Source organism: Camelus bactrianus, chromosome 28 (assembly GCF_048773025.1).
Source record: "Camelus bactrianus isolate YW-2024 breed Bactrian camel chromosome 28, ASM4877302v1, whole genome shotgun sequence".
Lineage (NCBI taxonomy): Eukaryota > Metazoa > Chordata > Mammalia > Artiodactyla > Camelidae > Camelus > Camelus bactrianus.
In genome coordinates this window covers 18,221,651-18,245,752 of record NC_133566.1, presented here as the reverse complement: position 1 = coordinate 18,245,752, position 24,102 = coordinate 18,221,651, and the positions used below count along the sequence as shown (strand labels likewise).

Here is a 24,102-nt window from a genome sequence, read left to right as displayed (position 1 = left end):
TGCTACTCTGTGTCCTCCTCGCTGGGATTAGGGATTATCTGTAAAATAAGGGGACTGAGCTGGGTGGCCACGGGGTCTCTCCCAGCCCAGATATGCTTCCGGGTTAACTGAATCGTAGCTTCGGTTTACCTTCCTCCTCAAAGGTATGACCAGGCCTGGCCCAGCACTGTGCCTTGATAAACACTTGCTTGTTAAGTTGAATCGATGCACATGGAGCGATGTAATGGTCCAGTGCATGTGGGTGTTGATAGGGAGTGGGTTGATCATTCAGAAAGAGACAGAGGGGGAGGCCCTTTCCTAGGAAAGTGACGCGGGTGGGTTCAGGGCAGGTGAGAGCAGGCTGGAAGGGGCAACAACACTCAGAGGGAAAGAGGAAAGAGCTGTGATCACGACTGTGCCTCTTGTCTGGGATTCAAGATTTGGGTAGAGATTTTAAGAAAGGGGAGACTGGAGAACAAAGGGCATGATTGTCATTTGTCCAGGAGCTTCGAAACCACAATTTGCAAGGCACCCACATCCACCACACCCATGCTCTGAGCCTCAGTTCCTTCACCTGCAAAATGAGAGACCAGGAACCAGAGTCTCAAAGTGTGGGCCTAGCTTGTTAGGAATGCAGAGTCCTGGCACCACCCCGGGGACCGAATCGGCCTTTAACCAGATCCCCAGGTGATGCTGTATGTGCTGAGGTTTGGGAAGAGCTGGCCCAGACACGCTCTCTGTGACTCCAAAGCAGAAACTGTCAGAAAATGAGCGTTGGACCCCTACCATGCTCAAACTCAGCTACATCCTGAATCACTTGGGAAGCCTTTAAAATCTCATGTCCAATAAATGCTGGAGAGGGTGTGGATAAAGAGGGTGTGCACACTGCTGGTGGGAGTGTAATTTGGTGCAACCCCTATGAAGAACAGTATGGAGATTCCTTGAAAAACTAGACTTCCCCTATGATCCAGCAATCCCACTCCTGGACATATATCCAGAGGGAGCTCTAATTTGAAAAGACACAGGCACCCCAATGTTCACAGCCACACTTTTTACAATAGCCAGGACATGGACGCAACCTAAATGTCCATTGACAGATGACTGGATAAAGAAGCTGTTATGTACTTACACAATGGAATACTACTTGGCCATAAAAAAGAATAAAATAATGCCATTTGCAGCAACATGGATGGCCCTGGAGAATGTCATTCTAAGTGAAGTAAGCCAGAAAGAGAAACAAAAATACCATATGAGATCACTTATATGTGGAATCTGAAAAAAAAAAAAAAGACACAAATGAACTTATTTACAAAACAGAAACAGAGTCACAGACATAGAGAACAAGCTTATGGTTACCAGCAGGGAAAGGAGGTGGGAAGGGATAAGTTGGGAGTTCGAGATTAGCAAATACAAGCTGCTATAATATAGAATAGATAAACAAGCTCTTACTGCACAGCACAGGGAACTGTATTCAATATCTTGTAGTAACCATGTTATTAAAAAGAACATATGTATGTATATGTATGACTGAACATTATACTGTACACCAGAAATTGACACATTGTAAACTGACTATATTTCAATTAAAAAAAAAAAAAGGTTGTCTTAGGACACAGCCCATCTCTCCCCCTGGAGAAGGGCTGTGCTCAGGCATGAACACGAGGTGGCATGCTTTCTAAGGGTACAAATCTTTACCCGTATGTTAAAATTTTTCCACCTGTCACACACATATGCGTACACACACACACACACACAGTCCCAATGCCATAGCCCTATCAACTAAGTCAAATTTTCTGCATACTTTTTTAACTTCTCCAGGTCACTGCAGAGGACAGCAGGGCCGAGAACTACTCTGGAGCCTCTTGCAAGGGTCAGTCATTAATTTTTCTGACTTCACTGGTACCCCCCCTTCCTGAGTGCCCAGCACTGTGCAGGGGACAGAAGGGGGAAAGATGGAGGAACAGCACGTGACGCGGTGTGTCCCTGAGTAATTTACAGTCTGGTTTGGGATGCAAGAAAAGGGCTTGCATTAAAAAGAAGTGACATTGGAACTGAGGCAAGGCCACGTCCACAGCTAGAGGAGTCCATGTCACCCACAGGGGTGCCAAGGGTGGGGCAGCCTCTGGAGGTGGCAGGCACCCGTGTGTAAGGAGAGTGCCTCCCTTTGGCTCCTATCCTGATCCTCCTTTTATAGATGAATAAGTGGAGATTCAGAGAGGTTCAGCAGCTTCCCCAAGGTCACACAGCCAGGAAGGGAGGAGAGAGGCCTTGAATTGTGTTGCTGGCAGACACTCTTTCCAGAAGACCACATGCTGTCAGGCCCAGGCTGACATCTCCCCAAACTTATTGATTTGCCAGAACCATTCAATTGCTAAACTCTGTGGTGCTCCGACTTGGAACGCGGGAGCAGAACAACAAGCCGGAGCAGTAGTGGTGTGTGTCAGGGTGTCTCCGGGTGACATCTACCTAGCCTGCATCACAGGGAGATGTGGCCGATGGGAGGGCACAGGTGCCCGGTGCCCCCTTGGGAAGAAGAATAATTCAGCTCCAGGAGGTGAGGGCACAGCGCGCCCCACGGCCCCGCCTCCTTTGCCAGGGCAACGTAGGATGTCAGACAACACTGTGGCCGCCTCATTATTGGGCTACTTGGCCATTGTCCCCGGGACAATGGTTTCCAGCCCTGGCTTTGTGTGGGGCTGCCAGCCGAAGTTATTAACCACAGGAGCTGCCTTTGAGGGACATCCAAGGGAGGGGTGAAAGGTCAGCCGGAGCAGCCAGGGGAGCGGAAGTGGGAGGGAGAGGCAGCACAAAAGAGAGGGATGAGCCCCTGTCCCCCTCCCCCTCCCCCCAAAGGAACCCCAAACAGAGCTGGGCCCAGAGGGGGGCGTGGGGTGGGTGGTGCCAAGAGGAAGTTCCTGCTGCTGCTGCTGTGGAGAGGAGCCTGGGACAGCTGATCACCCTGACCTGGCCACCCTGGCCAGCCTCGGAGGTGGGAGCCCAGATGGGGATGCAGGCTGAACAGGGAAGGCCTGAACCGGGGAGACCGGAAACAGAAGGAGGTGGCAGAGGCTGGGCATGGGGCTTCTCCACTCCTTCCTAAAACAGGTGTCTGCCACCCAAGACCTTTAACATCCATGCCTGTCCTGCTCTGGGCGGGGGAGGCGAGGACACTGGTTTAGTGCTACTTGGGCAGGTGGCCATGGGAATTAGGCCCCAGATACTGCAGGTGACAACCTGCCTTTAACTGCACAGGGAGACTGATGCCCACACAGGAGGAGGATTCCATGTAGGGCCCAAACCCGGTGATGGACAGAACTGGAACTCAGCGCGGTGCCCGCTCCCGGTCCGGGGAGAAGCCCTGAGGGCCCCTGGCATTCAGCCGGAGCCTCCATCCTCCCCGCAGACTTCCCACTTTGCCGAGTCCCCACGGCAGCCACGGTCTCCCGGATAATGCTGAAACACACCAGCCCCCCCTGAGATGCCAGGCCCGCCTCTCAAAAGAGAGAAAGGCAGAAGGCGCTGCTCACAGAGCTGCCGCCACCCACGCCAGGCCCGGCCCCTGCTCCACTGGCCCAACAGAGGATGCTCAGTCCAGCATTTGGCGCCCTGAGCAGGACCAGAAGGTCCTGGGCCTCAGGTCAGGAGGCCGAAAGAGACCCATGTCTCGTCCAAGGTCCGGGGGTCAGGGACGCGGCGGGAGAAATCAGCTGAATCATAAGAGAAGTGCTCACAGCTCTCTCTAAGTGTGGACGTGTAGGGGCTATGACAGGAAAGCACAAATGATTCCACTCAACTTTTATACTTAAAGGTTATTCATTTTTAAAAGAATGCTTCAGTTCCTTGATATGGTTGCTCAGGGAAGAGAAGAAAAAGTGTGATCGAAGGGTGTGAGGGTCCCACGTGGAGCTGGGAGGGACCAGAACGCGGCTGGTTTGGGGGAGCGCGCAGTTAGAAAGACCCCGGGAAGGCCTGCACCCCATCTCCTTTCTCCGTGGCCTCGTCCCAGATCTTCCGCTGCCCCCTGGGTGTGCGCCATCCTCTGCTAGCTTGATGCTGCGAGCACCAATGTCCTGAGGCTAACTGCACATGGGGACAGGGCTCCGTCCAGCTACTGCCCCAGGTCCCACTTTGGCTCTCTCCTTAGCAACACCCAAGAAGCCCAAACTTTCCAGAATTTGGCAACAGAGGAAATTCCAAGCCAACAACAACAGGAGGAAGTAGGGAGAGTAGAAAGCAAATGAAATGTTAAAAAAAAAAAATTAAGCAATGCTTGCATTCTCATTAGTAGGAACGTGTGAGATGAAGCACGTTATGTTATTAGGCATTCTCTCGATTCAGTAAACACAAGCCGAATAAATTTATAAATATCAGCATTAAGTGAGATTTAACGGGGAGCTGTTTATCTTCTGCCTGTCAGGCAGGAGGCAACACTCTCCATGTATCACCCGTGGGCCGTGCAGGGCGCCCCGGAGCCGCCTCTCAGCTCCCCGAGCCGCGTAGCTCTGGTGACTTGAGTCCCGGTGACTTGAGAACACTCTGCACCTCTCCGAGCCAAAGCTCTTTATCTGCAGCATAAGAAGCCTGCACGACCTCACAAAGCTGTTGGAGGATCAAATGAGTTACTGCTCAGCATGTGCCTGGCACATAGTAGGTCCAAAATCCGATGGCTTCCCTGCTTACTTACCTCTAGCTCGGAGCTGGAGGAAAGGTCCCCGCGGCCCTGGGCGCTGCCGGCCTAGATAGGAAGGAGCCAGGCAGCAAGTGCAGGGGCGACAAGGCCGCCCAGGGGAGGACGTGGACGGGACGCGGGGAGCCTGGCTGTGTGTTATCCTGGCTCCGCTGCGGCCACGTGTGGGACTTTGTGCAGGTGACTCCATCTGGCTGCCCCTCCCCTTCCATTCTCCCGAAAGTCCCTTTGACGCCCCAGCCTAAGTGACAGGGGCCCAGTGAGGCCACATGCGGTGAGAAGCAAATGTCAGAGAACAAGGTCACTGAGACCATGAAGACTTCATGTAACAAGCGAGTCCTGAATGTCGGGTAGATGGGGGTCCTCGCTCCTCTGCGATGCCTGCAACCTGCCTCCCTCTTGCCTGGACCCCACCCTCACCTGAGCCTGTCCGCTGGCTCCGTGAACGAACAGCCAAGATTCCAAAGGCCTTCCCAGACCAGGCAGCATGCCCCGGCGCTGTCGGCTCCCTGGGCAGAGCCTGGAACTTGGGCCATGTCTAGGCACCCGTCTCTCCCTCTCATAAAATAAATTATATTACATATCAGATAAAACAAAACCTGGACTCCTGGTCCATCTGGTCGTGTATAAACTGCTCTGTCAAGGCCAGCCCCGGCAACGGGCCCCCAGTGAAGAGGTGCTGAATGTGTGCCTGACACCAGTTTCAGCCCCCCAGGGAGGCTTCCTTTATTGGAAGAAGCCATAAGGTCCCAAAAGAGTCCCTGAGAACAGAACATACACTTGAGCTACCTGTGAACCAGGAGACACCAAGAGGTTTATATTCCCAATACATGGCAACCCCTCCTTCTCTTCCCTCCTCCCTCTGCTGAGCCCTCCCGACCCCAAGCATCTGCCCCAGGACGACATCCCCGAAGTTATCCCCAGATGCAGCATCTCCGTGGTGCTGGGAGCGGGTGTCACTGGATGGAAACATGCGTCAGGGCTGCCCCCTCCTGCAACACGCTGCAGGCAGGTCAGCTCGTGTTAGGGCCCCCTCAACCCATCCTGGGAATGACCCTCAGAGCCCCGTGTTACCCTTTCTAAAGAGAAAGCACATCAAAGCAGGTAGCATGTGAGAGGAGCACACAGGGGGCCGAGGGGAGGCCCGTGCGTGTCTCAGGACGTCCGCCTTCTTGTCAATAGGGCGAAGGGTCATCTTTATGGTCCACTCCTGAATCTTAAGCGTCATCATTATTACGCTCTCTGGCTGTACAGGGAATGAAGGTTCTGGTCTGGTCTGGGGAGCTGAGTTGCAGAGAAGCAGCGTGAGCTGCTCATGTACAGATCCTTGAGTGCAAGGGTATTGGGTTTTAAGGCTGAAATAAGCACTCGGAAAAATTTCGTCATTCAACCACGCTTACAGGAAGCCAGCTACGTGTGAGGCTATCTACCAGAGACTCTGAAAAATAAAATGCAGAAAGAGTCTGAAAATCGTATACCCCAAAACAAACAGCATATGAGCGGGACGGAGCCCCTGGGCCTCGTTGCATCTGAATCCAGGCCGAGACTTATCTGCATCCCTAAGTTGTCTGCTACACAGGCTTTCGTTAGTGTTGCTTTGAGAGGCTCAGCCTGTGGGTCAGGCGTAGGGAAGACTTTCTCAGGCTTCAGTCGCCGGAGCCTAAATTTGGGGATTGTAATCATGGAAATAAGGCACATCCCCCCTGGATGGGACCCACCCACTTTTGTGGGAGCCTGTCCACATTCAAAGTGCCATGGTATTTCTGGAAGCTTCAGAACAATTTCATAGAGAGTGACATGAATGCATGGACAGTGAAGAGTGAGAGGGAGGGTGGCGGTGTCATCACCAGCAGAAGGAAAGCCAAGACGAGAAACGTAGCCAAGAAGAGGTCCCTTTGATCAGGGGGCGTGTGTGATGTGTGATCGCTTGTGGAAAGAGGAGATGCTGTGCTGGGATATATTACCTTCGGGGCTCTTCAGTGATTTCCAAGCAGCAATGCTTGCCCGGAGCTCGGGAGACAGCCAGGTTGGAGAGATGTATTTGTTACCTACTTAGAAGAGGGCACTGAAGCATGAAGGTTGGGAGTAGGCCAGAGGAGAGAGTGAGTTGAAAGAAGAGGATATCACCAAGGCCAGCATTAAAATGCACCTTGAACCAGAGATGGGGAGAGAAGGAGAAGGCATATATGCAACACGGAAGATGGAAGGAACCACAGCTGTGCACAGTACCTGGATGTCAGCTTAGCGGAGGGATTCAGGAAGGAGAGGAAGGGTAACTGTGATGAATACTGCAGAGCAGTCCCAAAGATAGGGACTGAGAAAAGCCAGTGAATGCAACATTGGTGACCTTCAGGGGCTGGGAAGAAATCTAACAACCAGAAGCCAAGGCATCCCTGGCGGTAAGAACGTTTGTGTCCCCTCCCCACTCCACCAAAAAGAGTTGGTGATGTCCTGACCGCTGGTACCTGTGAATGTGTCCTTATTTGGAAATAAGGTCTTTGCAGACGTAAGATGAGGTCCTCACCACGGGCCTTCAACCCAGTATGATTGGTGTCCTTATAAGAGAGAGGAGAATGGCATGTGAAGACATGAACACACCTGCTGCATTTCGACTGCATTAGCCTCAACCCTATGGAAACCCGAGCCTGGGGCAAGGATGGAAGGGCTGACACTTTGCAAGGGAGAAAGGTACAGCCAGGCCAGCGAGGGGTAGGACGAGGTGGAAGGAAGGCAAGGGACGACGTGAAGCACTGTGCTAGAGGCAACTTCACAACCAGCTGTGGAGACACACTGCAGGTCACTCATGAGGCTTGGCGTGCTGGGCTCCTCCAGAAGGGTTGCAAAGAGAGATCCTATCTTCAAGTATCTACTGAGCGGAGAAGGAGAGGAATTTGTCTGACCATTTCCCTCTAGTCTTTCATTTCCCACCAATCAAGATGTATCCAACAGTGAGCAAATGCTTCTGGACTTCTGGATTGCTTCATTCAGTCTTTGGCCACCCAGACACCGAATCTCAAGGCGTGGCCAGGTCTGGAAGGGGAAGGATGACGCAGAAGGGAATGGACATCAAATGAGACTGAAAGGAGGAATTCAAAAAAGCACACACAGTTTGTGGCCAGTGCAGGCGTACTTTATTGCACATCACAGATACTGTGTTTTTTGCAAATTATCGTGGCAACCCTGTGTCAAGCAAGTCTATCGGCACCATTTTTCCAATGGCACTCGCTCTCTTCATGTCTCCGTGTCACATTTTGGTAATTGCCACAGTATTTCAAACTTTCTCATTATTATTATATTTGTTATGGTGATCCATGATCAGTTATCTTTGATGTTACTGTTGCAAAAATAAAAAGACACACTGAAGCTTCCAATGATGGTTAGCAACAAAGTATTTTTAAATTAAGCTGTGTGCATTGCTTTTTTAGACATAATGCGATTGCACACTTAATAGACTACAATAGAGTGTGAACAGAACTGTTACATGCACTAGGAAACCAAAAAAACTTGTGTGACTCACTTTATTGTGATAGTCACCTTATTTTGGTGGTCTGGAACTGAACCCTAGACTTTCAGAGCTGGACATTAGAAAGCACTTTGCTTGACCCACTTTAAAGATGAGGCAGCAAAGACCTGGAGAGGATTAGTGAGAAGTAACTTCATAAATTTACGACTCTCTTTAGTGGGGGAGTCCTTTCTCAGTAATGAGCATTTTGTGATTTTTGTGAACAGTTTGAAGCGTGATGGTTAAACCTACCTGCTCAGCCACCCACACCCATGGGAAATCATACGAGTCAAGGGGTTGCAGTCCAGACACTTCTCCACCTGGTGGCACCCACCTGAATTACAGGCAGAGTAAGAAACAGCAGGGAACAGTCCGGGAACTCGATGAGGACACGTGAAGTGCTCAGATCTCCTTCACCGACCCAGACCAGCTTCTCCTGGGCTCATTTCTTCCTTTGCCTTAGTCCCCAGGGACTCAGCATGTTTGTTGCCCCTTCCCCTCCCCTAACCCACACTGTAGCTTCCTATCCTGTAACAGGAAATCAGAATTAAGGGGAAAGCCATGAATAAGACCTGTGCTGATGCTGGCCTCTAGTTCTTTGAAGATTCTCAAGATGGTGAGAGGAAAAAACACACCTGTGCACACAGAGAGGAAACGCAGGGACGAAGGCTCGATGCCTGATGGGCTTTTTCTCTCTTTTTCTTTGACTCTGAAAGGTGAATTTCACCTTCTTCAACCGCTGCCCTTCAGCCCCACTGCTGCCATTTTTTTTCCTGACTTCTCTCTGGGAGATCCCATGTGACTTCCCCCAGGATGACCTTTCTCTCAACCAGAAGGTCCAGCCAAAGCAGAATACAGCAACTACTAGACTCAGAGAAACATCCCTGGTGGCTCCAGACTAGCTTCTGGGAGGACCCTCCTCAGGGAGTTCGGTCACAGTTACATTTAAAATATTGAGAAGGAACTGGTGTGTTAATTCACCAATCTCCACGTCAGTGCTAGAGGCAGGTTCAAAGCTCAAAGCAGTCAATTTAGGACCAAAGAAGAAAGAAGAAGAAATTCTATTTTTCGCTCTAGCAGTGAAAATATTCTCTGAGCAGTCTGCTGACAAAACACTCTTACGGCCAAGAGCAGAATTTCTCCGAGCAGACAGAAGAATGAGTATAGTGCTAGTTATCCAGAGCTGTGTAACAGATCGCTGCAAATTTAGCAGCTTAGAGCAAAAAACGTTTATTATCTCACACAGTGGCTGAGGGCCAGGAATCCAGGAGCTCCATGGCTGGGTAGTTCAGTTTCTCCAAAGAGGACATCCAGTGGCCAACCGGCACGAGAAAAGATGCTCAATATTGCTAATTATCACAGAAATGCAAATCAAAACTATGATGAGACATCACCTCACACTGGTCAGAATGGCCATTATTAAAAAGCCCACGAACGATAAATGCTGGAGAGGGTGTGGAGAAAAGGGAGCCCTCCTACACTGTTTGGTGGGGATATAATTTGGTGCAGTCACTATGGAAAACAGTATAAAGATTCCTTGAAAAACTAAAAAGAGACTTAACACTATGATTCAACAACCCCACTCCTGGCCATAGCTGGATGGTTCAGGCTCAGTGTTTCTCAGAGGTTACTGTCAAGCTGTCATCCAGAGTGGCAGTCATCTGAAGGCTGGACTTGGGCTGAAGGATCCACATGCAAGATGTCGCCTTCACATTGTTGTTAACAACGGGGGAGCAGGGCTCAGTTCCTTGCCACAACTTCCATTTCACCCTCAGTCTTCTCTTCTTGGGTAAAATATCCTTTATTCTTTTAATTCATCCTTGGTGGGAATGGTTGAGGGTTCCTCTCTATGTGCCTCTGGTCCCCTCTGTTTCTTTTTTTCAGCCTCCTATTTTGAAGGTCATGCTTAGAACTGAACTCACAACCCAGGTGTGGTGTGACTCGGAAGGAACGCGGAGGGAATATCGCCACCTTGACCTTGGATGTGCTGTTACTGCTAATACCACTGAAGATTGTAACCTTTCTGTCAGCCCTGCACCTCCTTCAAATGGCACCTGCCCTAAAGATCCAGCCTCTGAGGGGTGCTTTCTGCTTTCGGGGTGACAGCAAGCTGATCGAACGGCCTGGTGTTTGCTAATAAGTCTGATGGGCCTTTGGGTTGACACTCACACTCTTCCCAAGAAAAACGTGTGTGTTTTAATTCACCTGTAGAGTCACGGTGTCTTAATTAGAGGAGAGATTTATTGGGGGTCATTTCAAGCAAGATGTTCTTTCAAGTATTCTTTATCCAGGAGGGCAAAGCCTGAAGACTCAAGAGCCATGACCAGGCTCCATTTGCTTTCCAGATGGTCTCCCCCCACCTCCAGCCCCAGTCTCTGGAATCAGAGAGCCTGGGTCCAAATCCTGACCCCGACACTCAGTAGTTCGGGGACCTTGGGTATGTTGGCCCATCAGAGCCTCACTTTGCTCATCTGTGAAATTGATCAACACCTCCCCAGTCCTTTTTGGGAGTGCTATGAGATAGCAGAGTTACTGGAAAGTGCTCTGTGGGTGTTGTTGCTTCCATCCTTCACAGCAGTCTCCTGCCTCCCCCAGTTCAGCAGAGCACACACGGCGAGGGAGAGGGAGAAAGGCACGTGGGGCTCACCCCACTTCAGGATGCATGGCCCAGAAAATGCAAATGAAAAACTTTTATCTTCCATGTCCTTCACCATCTGGTAGGGAAGAGGAGTGAGCTACTAAAAATCTTGCCCTGAAAGCATACCTCTAAAGGAAATCCTCAGCTTACCCCACCATCTCCTGGGCCTAGAATAGTGTTAACTGACTGACTGTCTGGGCTGGCTCCAGAAGGCAAAGGAATCACTGGGGCTCCCAGTTCCAGAGGCTGCATGTGATAAAGTGAGTGAGAATGTTTTCTGCTTCCCTCTGGAGCATTGCAGGAGGGGCTGATGTCATGACAGCCCCCAGGGTTTACATTCAAGAAGACTAAAGCATCATTGGGACAGCAGCCAGGGAATAAGAGGTTCTGAGCCCTTCCACATTTTGGTCCAGGTCTCTTTCCTCTTCTGTCTTTAACACGAAAGGCTGAGTCTAATTCTGAACCCATTCGTTCATTCATTATTTGCTGTCTACTCTGTGCTAGACACTGCGTGGAAGAAATCACAGTAGCCCCCCGTTCCCCACCTCATGGTGCCTGTCTCCTAGTCTAAGGAAATGAGAAAGGAGTTGCAGAAAAGGAAGAGCTCGTTCTTAGCAGTTGGGAGGTGAATCTTCAGAATCAATCTGGGAAAAGACATAACAACCTATCAGAGATAAAGAAGCCCTGTCTGGTCTCCTCTCCCTTATCTGTAGGGACTGGACCTGCCACACAGAAGAGTGTTCACTCTGTTTGTCCCCCTGGCCTTGAGACACTGGGGCAGCCGGAGTGGGGAGGAGCGTATAGGAATGACCATGGAGGAGACTTAAGTAAGTGGGGCTCTGAGCAGGCTGGTAGAAGGTCTTGAGGAAGCCAGACCCATGAGGTAGAGGCCACTATGGGATCAGAAGCAAAGACCTTGATCTAGAGTCTCCAGGTCGGTGGCTTATCTTCTCACTAGAGCATGAGCGCCTGGGGCAGAAGAAGTCTGGTCCCCCCAGAGTGGAACTCCCTCTCCTCCTGAGTGGGGAAAGGTGGGAACCAGCCCACCTGGGTTTCAGCCCACTACGTGCCCTAGGTGAGTTCGCCTGATGCTTCTAAGCATCAGAAATCTTCTTTTTAATCCTGATCAGTAAGTGTCTGGCGTTGGCTGGCAGGTCAGGTGCTGCTTTCCTCTGAGCTGAGGTGCTCTCAAATGAAGACTTCCTGCAGTTTTTAACCATCTTCTACCGGACATCCTGGTTCTTTGTATAATGTCCAATACAATCTCCTGATCAGCACTCAGTTCCTTCAGGATAGTTGTGACGTGTCCTGAAATACCACAGGGACTCAGTCCAGTGCCCCGCAAACGTGGGTGACCTGCCTTCCTGGCGGATTCAGCACCATGGGGGACCAGCCCTGAGGCTGCCAAGACACAGAGAACCCCCGCCCTGGCTTCAGGGACCCTGGCAGACCCCCTCTGTATGTAAATGTGCTTTAAAGAAGGAGGCGCGGGCTTGGGAAGCTGCCTAGGAGCCAGGCAGGCAGCCCAGGGGCTGGAAAGCTGGCAGCTCCCCGCCCACCACCGTGCGGAGTCCCTGAGGCATGCGCAGGGAACCCGGGCCGCAGAAGGCTCAGCCCCGCCTTCCCGAGGCACCGCACAGTGATGCTCCTTTAACTCCTGGCTCATTCTGATACTGAGGCTGCATAAAGGGAAGGGTCCCATGCAAATGAAGGCCAGTGTAGCGGAAGGCTAAATATCTTTAATTAAAGGAAGACACCTGGAGACCTAGTCTATGGGAGGAGCGGGGAACTACAGCAAGTCTGGGCCCTACTGAGCGGGAGGGGGAAAGACGGCCCAGTCCACACCGGGCTCGACCTTTGCTTGAGGCCCCTCCTCTCATAACCTCCCCCCAACCTCCTCCACAAGAGGAGTTGGCCTCCCCGGCTGCCCTGGGGCAAGGCCTGGGTGCCTGGAGGAGTGGGGCCTTTCTGTCCTTTGGAATAGTTCTGAGTTTGTGCCACTGGCTCAGCACCCCAGCACACAACTCTCAGACCCCAGAGTCATTGTCTGAAGGAAATAATTGGCCCCAAATGATCAGGCCAGTGAGAAATAGAGCCAGGCTCTCCAGACTGCCAATGTCGGGGCCCTTCTGCTGCCAGCTGGAAATTCCAAGTAGCAATGAGGCCAAGAGTAGCATCCAGGGGAGCCTTTTAGAGCCCACACTACTTCATCATCATCACTATCATCATCACCATCATCACCATCATTATCACCATCACCATCATCACCATCATCACCATCATTATCATTATCGCCATGATCATCATCACCATCATCATCATCACCATCATCACCATCATCACCATCATCACCATCATTATCATTATCGCCATGATCATCATCACCATCATCATCATCACCATCATCGTCATCACCATCATCGTCATCACCATCATCATCATCGTCATCGTCATCATCATCATCACCATCACCATCATCACCATCATCGTCATCACCATCATCATCATCGTCATTGTCATCATCATCACCATCACCATCACCATCATCACCATCATCACCATCATCGTCATCACCATTGTCGTCATCACCATCATCATCATCATCATCGTCATCACCATCATCATCATCATCATCACCATCATCATCATCATCATCCTCCTCAAAATGTGCAGAGCACTTAAGCCCTGGGCCATATGCTTCACTTACCTCATTTAATCCTCACACACCTTTGAAATGTAGGTGTTCTAATTATGCCCATCTCTGCCACTGAGGCCCTAGGAGGGCTAAATCACCTGTCAAAGCCCTACAATAAGTGGCAGAGCCAAGCCTCCAAGACCATCTGACTTCAAAGTTCAAGGTCTCAAGCTCTTTTCTTTAGGGATAAGGGCAACCCAGAATGGTGGAAACGGCGTATGCACAGTACCTTGGACAGCACCCAACACATCGTTGATGCTCCCAGAGGAGGTGCTCAGTAATTGCTATGCTCCCAGGCTGATGCCCAGACCTCTCTTCACACTGGTGGGGGAGTGTGTGTTCCCCTGGAGGATGATTCCTGAGAGACAAAACATGGGATGCAGAAATCACCTGCTGGGTCCTAAGAGCCAGAGTTATGGACAAGGGCATCTCGGGTACCTGGGGTCCCAGTCTCTAGACCAACATCTTTCCTGCAAAGTAAAATGGAGAAGGGTCAGTGCTGTTTGCTGTCTCTCCCTCTCTCTTTATGGAAACGTTGCTGAGGATTGGGGCAAAGCAGAACTGGGATCTTTGAACCCATAATGAGTACCCAGAACCCAAGGTGGTCCTGGATGACTTCAAGATCCTTGATTCAGATTTGCCTCTTTTTTTGTACTCAACTTACCAGACATTCAGGAATCTTGCAGGAGAGGGGAGGGCACAGCTCAGTAGGAGAGTGCCTGCTTAGCACGCAGGACATCCTGGGTTCAATCCCCAGGACTTCCATTAAAAATAACAATAATAATAATAAATTCAGACCCTTTTAAAAAATAATCTTGCAGTGTACCAAGCAAAGGAATAGTCCTCATTCACCTGGCTATGAAAATCAAGGTTGCTGTGGCCACCAAGCTGAATGCTCTCTCACCATGCCCCCACCCTTAGAATCACCTATAATGAAAAAAAGATCAAGATCAAAAAAAGATCACCAAGCAGGAGGTGATCCCTGATAGTCACTGAATGCCTGTGAAGTGAAACCTGCCAGTGAGCTTTGCCTGAGTGTCACCACAGTACAGAGCCCTGTACAACCCCTCACTACAACCCCTCACTACTGTCCTTGTACAAATACATCCCTGTTGTGCTGGCCAATGTTTTACAGACCTTGTTTCATTTAAGATCATCTACAGTCGTGTGTGATAGACACCATCATACCCATTTCATTGATGAGAAAGCTAAGGCTCAGAGAGTTTAGGTAGCTTGTCTAAGGTCACTCTGCTTATAAGTGGGAAACCTGAGATGTACCCCCTGGTAGCTTGGCCCAGCTCCCCAGAAACCCACCCCTCCAAGCTCTCTCTGAGCTTAGCAGTCTTCACCCAGAGTTCAGTAGCCCTAAATCCTTGTCCAGGGGCCTGCTGCTGATCAATGCTGTGGAAGAAGAACTTTCTCCAGGAGGGGACTTCATGGGAATTCCTGGACAGTCACTACAGGAGGAAAACCTTTGGATTTCTAAAAAATCCAAGTCAGTGATCAACAGTCTTTACCACGCAAAGGCTGGAGGACAATGATTAATGCCAAAGTGTCACCAAGAGTCAAAGAGTAACAGTCTGCAACTCCTCGTGGGGCCTGAAGCCAACGTGGGTTTATTGTTTCCTTCTCCCTTCTCCTCCTCCTGGCTCTCAGAGCAGGCCAGAGTAAGTGGGTCTGACAGAAGAGACCCCCTCCGCCCCCAGGACCACTGGGACAACACCCTCCCAGGTTTGGGCCCCTGTAAATCAGGGCCCCAAAAAGTTCTGGCTGTGATGGAATGAGGGGGAGGTGGCTTGGCAGGGGGATCTGCATGTTTAGCACAATGACCTAATTGTGTGGCTTGTTGCAACTCAGCAGTGCTCACATGGTCACATGTCCCTTAGGCCGCAGGTGCTATGACATTTGCCCAGAGATTTGGAGCCCTCGATGGCAGAACTGAATGCCAAAGAGGAGGAAGGTGGTCTGGCTGTCTCTCACTTTCCTTGGGATCCAGAGGAAAGGAAGGTGACTCCCTCTACACTTCCCACTGACCCTGGCCAAGAACTGATCCCACCCAGATTCTCCTCGGAGGATCATCAGCTGCCCAAAACAAAGAAGAGAGAGAGGCAGGCAACATTCCCCAGGGGGAAACTGAAGGACTTCTGAGTTTCTGCTTCCACCCCCTACCTGTCAGGAACCAATGAGGGGCATGCAAGCTGAGACTTCGGGCCAGTGTTCATGCTGTTAGCTGCTGTGTGCCCAGTGCCCAGCACCACACCATCACAATGAGGGCATTTGTTATCCTGCTGCTGACATCGCCCCATCAAACACTCACACAATTGCAAATGTTTACTGAGCTCCTCCTATATGCCAGGCACTGCTCTGGGCACGGAGGACACAGAAGTGCGCAACCAGCGGGAACGCCCCGCCCTCGTGCCACTTACCTGCTCCTGGGGGGGGCGGGGGCAGGTGATAAACAAATAAATAAGTGACACACGTAATATGTCAGATGGTAGAGACAAATACAGCAGAGTAACAAGGATAACAAGTGGGGAGAGGGTTGCCACAGCAGGGCTGGAGAAGGGCTCACTGAGAAGTGATTGGGGTCAAGACTTGGAGGCGAGGGGGCGAGCACCAGGCTAACCAGGGAAGGTCCAGGGCGAGAGCAAGCCTGGTGCGGGTGAAGCATGCAAGGTCCATGTGGCTGGAGCAGGATAAAGAGAAGAGGAGGAGACGCTTGAGGGAAGTGATGGAGTGGCACGTGCTGATACAGCGGACTTTAGAGGGCCTTAGGAATGCTGTCATTTCCTCTGAGTAAGCTAGGGAGCCACTGAATATGAATTGGAATATACTGGAATTTCATCCATATATATGTATGTATATAATTATATATAGAAATATGTATTATGTAATATATAGTTTTATATGTTATTATACAGCAGATACACGTAGCAATATGTAGCAATGCATGCATGTCCTAACAAATGTATTAAATAATGGATGAGATAGCATTTAATCACTGTAGAGAGTTGTATTGGTCTATATAGTGTTAGTACAACTTACGGAGTTTCAAAATACTTGCACACACGTGGGTTCGTAAGAGCCAGTAATGTTAGCAAGGAAGATGTCCTTAGGAACTTTGTGCTGAACATGAGAAACATGAGTGCAGAGGTACTGTGTGTTTTCTGCTCAGGACACATCCCTGCAGAATACTCCTCTGCCCCAGTGCTTAGCCTTTTTTTACAGAGCTGGGGACACCAAGGCCCAGTTAAGCTGAGTGACCTCCCCGAGGTCCCGCAGCCTCAGTCCCAAGTCTGGGACTGTAACCTCCTGACTCTCGGCCAATCCTCTTTTCTTACTGTCCTATATAGAGGCATATGTAGGTACCCCTTGTGTAACTGTCCACTCCCTCCTTCATCCTGGTCAGTGTTCCTCTGTTGCTTAGCGCAAGGATGCTATCTGTGCCCTATCCAGATCAGGGCAGGATTTGAAATCCAAAATCCTGGGCAACTTTAGGCACATGCCTAAAGGAAGAAGAGGAGGGAAGGGGGGGGGAGGGAAAGACATAGGGCTCTCCTGCTCTCCTGGCAAGGTTACCCTGGGCATTATATTCAACATCATCACTGCTTTATCACATTTCTTAACAGTTAACAAATCACTCTCACACCACCCTGCTGATAGGATGTGAATAGTATATGCACTTTTTTTTCTTTTACTAAGTATGAGGAACCTGAAAATCAGAGTGGGTGAGTGACTTTCCCAAGATCACACAGCTCAGGGCAGGACTGTGGCATAAACCTAGGTGTCTCACAACTCCACAGGCTCTGGAATGGAGAGGCTGAGTGCCAAGTCTCTTGAATCTTGAAGGAGAGACTATAACACTGAAAAGTCATCCAATTTGACCTGTGAAGGTGGCCTTGAGGTTCCCAGGGAGCTGAAATTTACCATCTCTTGATTCCCTGATAAGTTTGAGACAGTCCAGAATGTTCTCAGGATGAACAATCCTCAGGCAGGATGATCAATTTGGAGCTTCTGTATACCCTGGACACTGCCTGCCTGGAGGGTGACAATGACCCTGGATCGGGAGACCTCACAGGCAGCTTCTTAGTCTCTCTGACCTGCTTATCTTCCATCCTGAAAGGGGTATTCAAGAGCCATGAAAAGAGAAGCCAGCCTGCACTGGTGGGAAGCCGATCAGCCCGTGCCTGTTTTAAAGGTGCCCATCCCGCACTCCCACCATCCCATTTCTCATTATCAAGTTCTCCAGGAAGATATCCCCACATGAGCACAGAGAGTTCATTGCAGAACAATTTTGATGAGGAAAAGATGAAAGATAAATATTCTTCCAAAGGGAGACGGTTGCTTAGACTAGATCTCATTCACCTTTTGGACTCTGATGGAGACGTTTAAAAGGACCAGGTGGAGCTCTACACCCTGAAGCGCAAAGGTATTGGAGACATCGCTCAGTGAACGAAAGCAACTCACTGAGCAAAGCTCACTTCCGATACACTACTACGTAGGCTAAAACACACACCACTAAAAGCAACAGGTCATTAATTCTACAGCTACAGACGTAAAGTATGACTAGAAAAGGTCCGAAGGACAAATATTGAATAGGTAATGGGGTTACCTCAGGCTAAAGGCTGGAAGAAAGGAGACATTTATCATGACTGTTTAAATTATTTATGATCTATTATGTGTATAAGTGAAAAGTAAACAAGTAAGTAAGGAAAGAAAGAAAGAAAGAAAGAAAGAAAGAAAGAAAGAAAGAAAGAAAGAAAGAAAGAAAGAAAGAAAGAAAGAAAGAAAGAAAGAGAGGGAGGGAGGGAGGGAGGGAGGAAGGAAGGAAGGAAGGAAAGGAAGGAAGGAAGGAAGGGGCCTTATGCTCCGGCCTCTACCCTCTGGAGCCATGGGAACAGTCTCTGGGAGGAGAGTGCTCAGGCTGAAGAACTTGGCAGCCCCTCAGGGAACAGAGAAGACCTGGTCCACGAGCACAGTCTTGGGCATCCCCAGAGTGGGTTTGTACCCCACCTGTGGGTGCAGGAAGGAAGCAGCTCACACGCGCCTGGGGAGCCTGGGTTCCGGCAGTCCTAGGAACTACCAGTTTGGCTCTTCTTCCCAGTGCCCTCACCCTACCACCCTTTGGAATCTCTCAGCATCTCCCGGCATCCTGAGTGTGGTGCCCGTGGCACCCCAAGGTCCATCTCTATCATCTGTATTGTGGCAAATTTTACTTCCAGTCACTAACGGTTACTGAGCTCGCTGTCTGATACAAGAGAAGCACCATTATCAGTCTCACTTCTCAGACTCAGAAACTCCAGCTCAGAGAAGTTGGGTGCTTGGCACAAGGTCACACAGCCAGTATAGGACTGTGCAGGATTCCAGCTTTGAGCGCCAGATTCCCAGCCCCACAGAGAATCATGACTTGTACCCTTTCTCTGCCTTGTGACGAGGCGGGGGCCAGGATCCAACTGGGAGAAGATCCTTCTCCAACACTCTGGGCTCTCTCCCCTGGACCGAGCCTGAGGGAAAGGATTCTACTTGAAAAACTGAAGTCTTGGAGCAACGGGATGAAAGTCTGTAAGGTGAGAGGGACTGTGGATGAAGCAAACAGAAACTACCCTGGCCACAGCGCATTTCCTGAGCTTCAAAGGAGAGGTGTTTAGGACAAAGTAAAGGAAACACTACCTTATGTAAAGATGACGTGCCTAACAATGGGAAGAATTTTTTTTTTAATTTAGAAAAATGTATAGGTTTAAGGCCTGAGGATCTAATGTAAAGCATGGTGACTATAGTTGATAACCCTGTATTGTATAATTGAAATTTACTGAGAGTAGAACTTAGACATTCTCACCAAAACAAATAAACAAATAAAAGAGATGATGGTATGTTAATTAACCAGACAGCCAGAATCCTTTCACAATGTGTATCAAATCACCACGATCTACACCTTAAGTATCTTATCGTTTTATTTGTCAATTATACCTCCAGGAAGCTGCAAAAGCAGGAAAAATAAAAAGGAAAAGACAACATGTAGGCGGATGATTAACTCATTCTCGCCGCAAATGTGTTTTGTGTCTACACTTTTTTCCATGGGATTTCCCAAATGCGTGGGGATTCAGTTAAGGGGAGAGGCAGGACTCGCTGTGACCCCAGCCCTGATTTCTTTTTTCATTCTTTCATTCACCTGGCCTCTCTGTGCTTAGGAAGAACTAGTTACTAGGGGTCAAGCTTCCTGCCAACAGGCCACTGACGGCCCCTGAAACTGACAAACAAGACACTTTTTCTAGTTTGTTTTCTAGTGTGTTCCCAGTAGCTTTCCTGGAGCTATTACAGCTGTCCATGCCCTGTAAACAGCCCACGTGGGAGGGGAGAGAAGGCTGCCTCAGGTCCTACGTGAGCCTGCGTTCAGATCCTGGCTTCACCGTCCAATAGCAACCTCTGGTGATGACCCAGAGCAACCTCTATGCGCCTGTTGCCTCAAAACTGGGTTTCACTGGGTGTTGTGGAAAGTAAGTCGGGTGATAGGTAAGGCACTCAACAGTGCCTGGCTTTTAGTGCTTAGTAAATAACAGTGGAGGTAACTGTTGTTATTAGAAGGAAAAGCCATGCTCAGCATCCCCTCCGCATGATGGTGTGTCCACCCTCTGATGGGGACAGGATGGAGGCATCGCTGGGACACTGGTGCATGGAGACAAAAAAGGGATCCAAAGCTCTAAACCCTCAGGCTGTTCCTTGAAACACAGGGAAGGCAGGGACGGTAGGGTCTGCAGCAGAATGCAAGAAGGGAGGAGAGTCTTGAGGCCAGCCAAGGCCCAAAGCACGGCAAAGTGCCCAGGATTGCTCAGCTCAGAATATGGGAAACCTTCCAGGGGGCAGGCAGTGAAGGCTGCGGGGGCAAGAGGCAGGTGAGAGCTCCTGATTCTTCTCTGTCCCTCAGCTTCTCCCCTTTGCCCCCACCAGGCTCTCTGGTCCTTTCATCAGGGCCCTGGGCACTGCCAGGGTTAGGGGAGCCCACGCTCTGTTCTGTGGTTTGTGCCAACAGCAGGAACCCTTGGCGTTCCAAGGCCACTGAGAACAAAGCCAACCCTGAGTCTGTTGAAAAGCCCTGGACCTGGGTTTTTTCCTTGGCGCCTCTCCAAGAGCAGCTGTCAGGACAGCAGCCCGCTCGGGTGCCCTGGCGCTGGCCTGAGAGGATTCCTGTGTCCTGACTCCCGCCGCTCTGGGCTGGACTGAGGGGCCTGGCCAAGGGGAGGGCATTCCTGCTGGATGAGCTGATCTCCTTTCCTGTGGCAGGAAAAGTTTTCTGGCTATGGGAGTCTGACCTCACCCTGACCACTCCTTGGGATCCAGAACCTTCCTTTCTAATGGGAGGCGGAGAAGGTGCTGGGGAGTGAGGGAACTGGGCGGGGGCGAGCAAAATTTCCCACATTTAAGGCAAGGCCTGAGTCACAAGTGCTTTTTTGGGCATTGAGTCAGCCACCTACCAAGCTGGGTAACCTTGGCCGTGGTATTCACTTTTCCTGGGACTCAGTTTTCTCACCTGCAAAATGGGCTGCAAAAGGGTCCTTATTTGTCACTTTTAAAAACTTTAAAAAGAGAAAAAAAAAGTGACCTTTGTCACCTCCTCTATACATTGTTCCTTTCCTTTCCTTCTGTCACTTCCTTTTCCCCAAGGAGGCGCTTTCCTACTCAGCCCTGAAAATTGCAGGTCTCCCTCCCTCACCAGCGGCCCAGGCAGCAGCCACGAAGGTGCTGTGGGGTGGGCAGCAAGCTCCAGAGACCGGTGCCCAGGACACATCTCCAACCAACTGGACAGATGCCACCGGTGGCTTTTTCCAAACTGCTTTTCCACTTTCCTCTCACCTGCCAGGACCTGTATTTCTATGTCTGTGTTTTGAAAGCCTGGTGGTGGGGGGCGGGGAGGAGCTGGGGTAATTAATGATTGATTCTCTGGCCACAGCCACCCAGAGGCCTCAGGGCAGGCTGTCGGCCATTTCCTGAGGTGTGGGGACAGGGTAGAAATCCTGCGTGGCTGTGGCACAACTAGATGAGTCTGGGGGGTGGGGAGGGTGGTGCCCTGAGCACCTGACCCTGAAGTCACTGGGGACAGATGCTCTGCCTGGGGGCTGCCCCCCACCACCCCGCCATCGGCTCTGCTCTCTCTGGGTCAAAGACTATTCACTGCGCCCCTCACCAGCACCCCCACCCCCCAGCACCCCCACACCCACCCTGCACCCATAGCACGTGTTCACTGGCCCTTTCCTGCTCTGCCGCTCACCTGTCCATCACCCAGTGGCTCACACAGGGCTGTTTGAAGAACTCACGGTGCCGCTGGGAACAGATTAAAGCAACCTACTTCTACAGCAAAATTTCAGAGGAGTTTTAACTCTGCCCTTCTTGGAAGTATTGCCCTGCCTTTGTTGTCTACTAATAATTAACTCTGGTACAGAGCTGCAGTATTCAAAGGGCTTTTACATTCATAATTCTATTCATCCTCACAACAAGGCTACGAAGCAGATCTCACCTTCCCCACCTCCCACCCGCACCCACATCCTACAGAAGGGGAGACTGAAGCGCAGAGAAAGGAAATGGTCCCATTTCACAAGGCCAGGGCTGAAATGCTAGCCCTTGGGTTGCATTTCTTTCTGACTCGAAGTGGCGAGATGTTGGATGCAGGTTCTTTACCAGGTCAGGGAAGGCAGCACAACGGGGTAGCCAGGAGGGTCGTTGGGGGCAGGATCTCCCCCAGGGCTGGTCTCTGGGTAGTTGGCACAGAGAAACTTCTGAGACTTCATGTCAAGGGGAGAGAGAGGCCCCAGGCTTCCCATCCTGGGGTACAGAGAGGCGAGGGGGACAGAGGCCCGTGGACCACGCTAAAGTTCAAGGGCCTGTGGCAGAAGGAGGCAGGATTCCACCTACACAATTAAACACCCAGCTTGAACTCTGAGCTGCTTATAAAAGACCCCAAAACCACCTTCCTTCCCAGCTCTATCAGCTAAAATGACCAGCTCATCCTGGTTTCCCCCGGACAGTTTGGTTTTTAACACCAAAAATCCCACATCTAGGAAATGCTCTCAGTCTCGTCCCTGACAAACCCTACCACCAACTCTGTGGATTTCAGCTGAACCGTGGAAAGAAAGACCATCTTTTGAAGGTTCAGCAGATAAACTCAGAATTTAAAAATCACAGAATCCTCATTGTGGTTAGGTAGCCACCTGGGATGGATATGAAACTCTTTGAACGTTGAACTGAAAGAATGTTCATTTCCACAAAAAAAAAAAAAAAAAAAAAAAAAAAACAACCCACTCAGATCTGTGGCCAGCATTGCCAAATTTTTTTAAGGGAACCTCTTCTCTACATTCATATTGGCAACTAATTAAATTGTCTTGGAAAAACACTGAGTTAAAGAATTGTAACTGAGTTTCAATCGTAGGTTGCCAGATGACAGTCTTGCCAGGAAAGAAAGCCTTACGGGTGTCAAATCTGAGAAGAAGGTCCGGGAGAATGAGGTGTTGGTTTTTCTAAAGTGTGTTCTAAATTTCCCATTGCTCTGAGCATCTCTGAGGCAGGATGATAAATCGATTTTGGAATTTTAAGTTACAACAAAGGAAGGTTTGAGATGTTCATGCTTCACTAAAAGGATCATAGGCTTTTTTTTTTTTTTTTTTTTTTTTAGGTTTGAGGAAAAACTGTGATAAAAGTCTTTAAAAAATTATACATAATTTCAACCTCTTCATTTTGCAAAGAGTTGAGGTATTGGTTAATATCATTTCCTTGGCCTTGGTTGAAAAGAACTAGGAAGTAACAAGGAACCCAGGCCTGACTTCCCATTGTAATAAAAAGCAGGACCGGGCCATGAGGCAATGGGGCTCACTGTGTTCTTACTGCTTGTTGGCTTGTGGTCTTGAGAACTTCTCTGCGGAGCCTCCTCCTGGCCATCTGCTATGTCACCTGCTGTCTAGGCAAGGGGTACTCGCAAGGTGGTTGGGGGATGTGGATTTTGCACTTTAAGTTTTCAAATTAAAATGAAATTTTAAACAACGAACTCACAAAGGAGGACAGGAATGTTTTGATAACTTACTGGCTTTGTCCTTTGAGAAGTTTTGCTAAAACGGGGAAGGAGAAGGGGTCTTGTTCGGGTAGACTCTCTGAGGTTTGCAGAACTCTTTGGATAAGAGCTTGCCAGGTCCATCGCACGCAGAGCACTACCTCCCGAGCAGGAGGGGAGCCAGGGCAGACTTTGCTGGGTCTTTGCTGGGACCTCCACACTCCACAGCTCCCCAACAGCAGTGGGGCAGGCGCCAGAGCAGTGAACTGGCCCGTGGGGTCGGGGAGGACCCACACTGAGGTCCACTGCCACCCCAACACCTTCAATGCTCTCCCACTAGTTGGGGAGTTCAGACTAGAGAAGCAGAGTATCTCTAGACATTTAGAAACCACAGAGCCATTTTAAATAACCATCTTGGAGAAGCATTTAAAACAATAAAGCACCTATTGTTTTTTGTTTAGAGCCAGGTATGCATGTGGAGGACCCATTTCGGGACATTCTTTTTCTTTTTATAAAATGATTAATTTCTGCTAAATCGAGAAAGGAGAAAGGCTGGGTGGGAGGAGGA

At 50.0% G+C, this 24,102-nt stretch overlaps 1 long non-coding RNA gene across 2 annotated transcripts; it reads right to left on the bottom strand.

Annotated features, from left to right (window-relative positions):
• Positions 1-7,787: 7,787 nt before the first annotated feature.
• LOC105072128 (uncharacterized) lies at positions 7,788-21,859 on the bottom strand. 2 transcript variants are annotated; one of them, XR_006726371.2, is made up of 3 exons: positions 21,765-21,859; positions 13,731-13,859; positions 7,788-12,114 (listed from the first exon to the last, which is right to left on the bottom strand). It is a non-coding gene; the product is annotated as an uncharacterized LOC105072128 (long non-coding RNA). The 2 variants fall into 2 exon arrangements; XR_012503009.1 differs by having other exon boundaries at positions 13,731-13,971; positions 21,765-21,857.
• Positions 21,860-24,102: the final 2,243 nt, after the last annotated feature.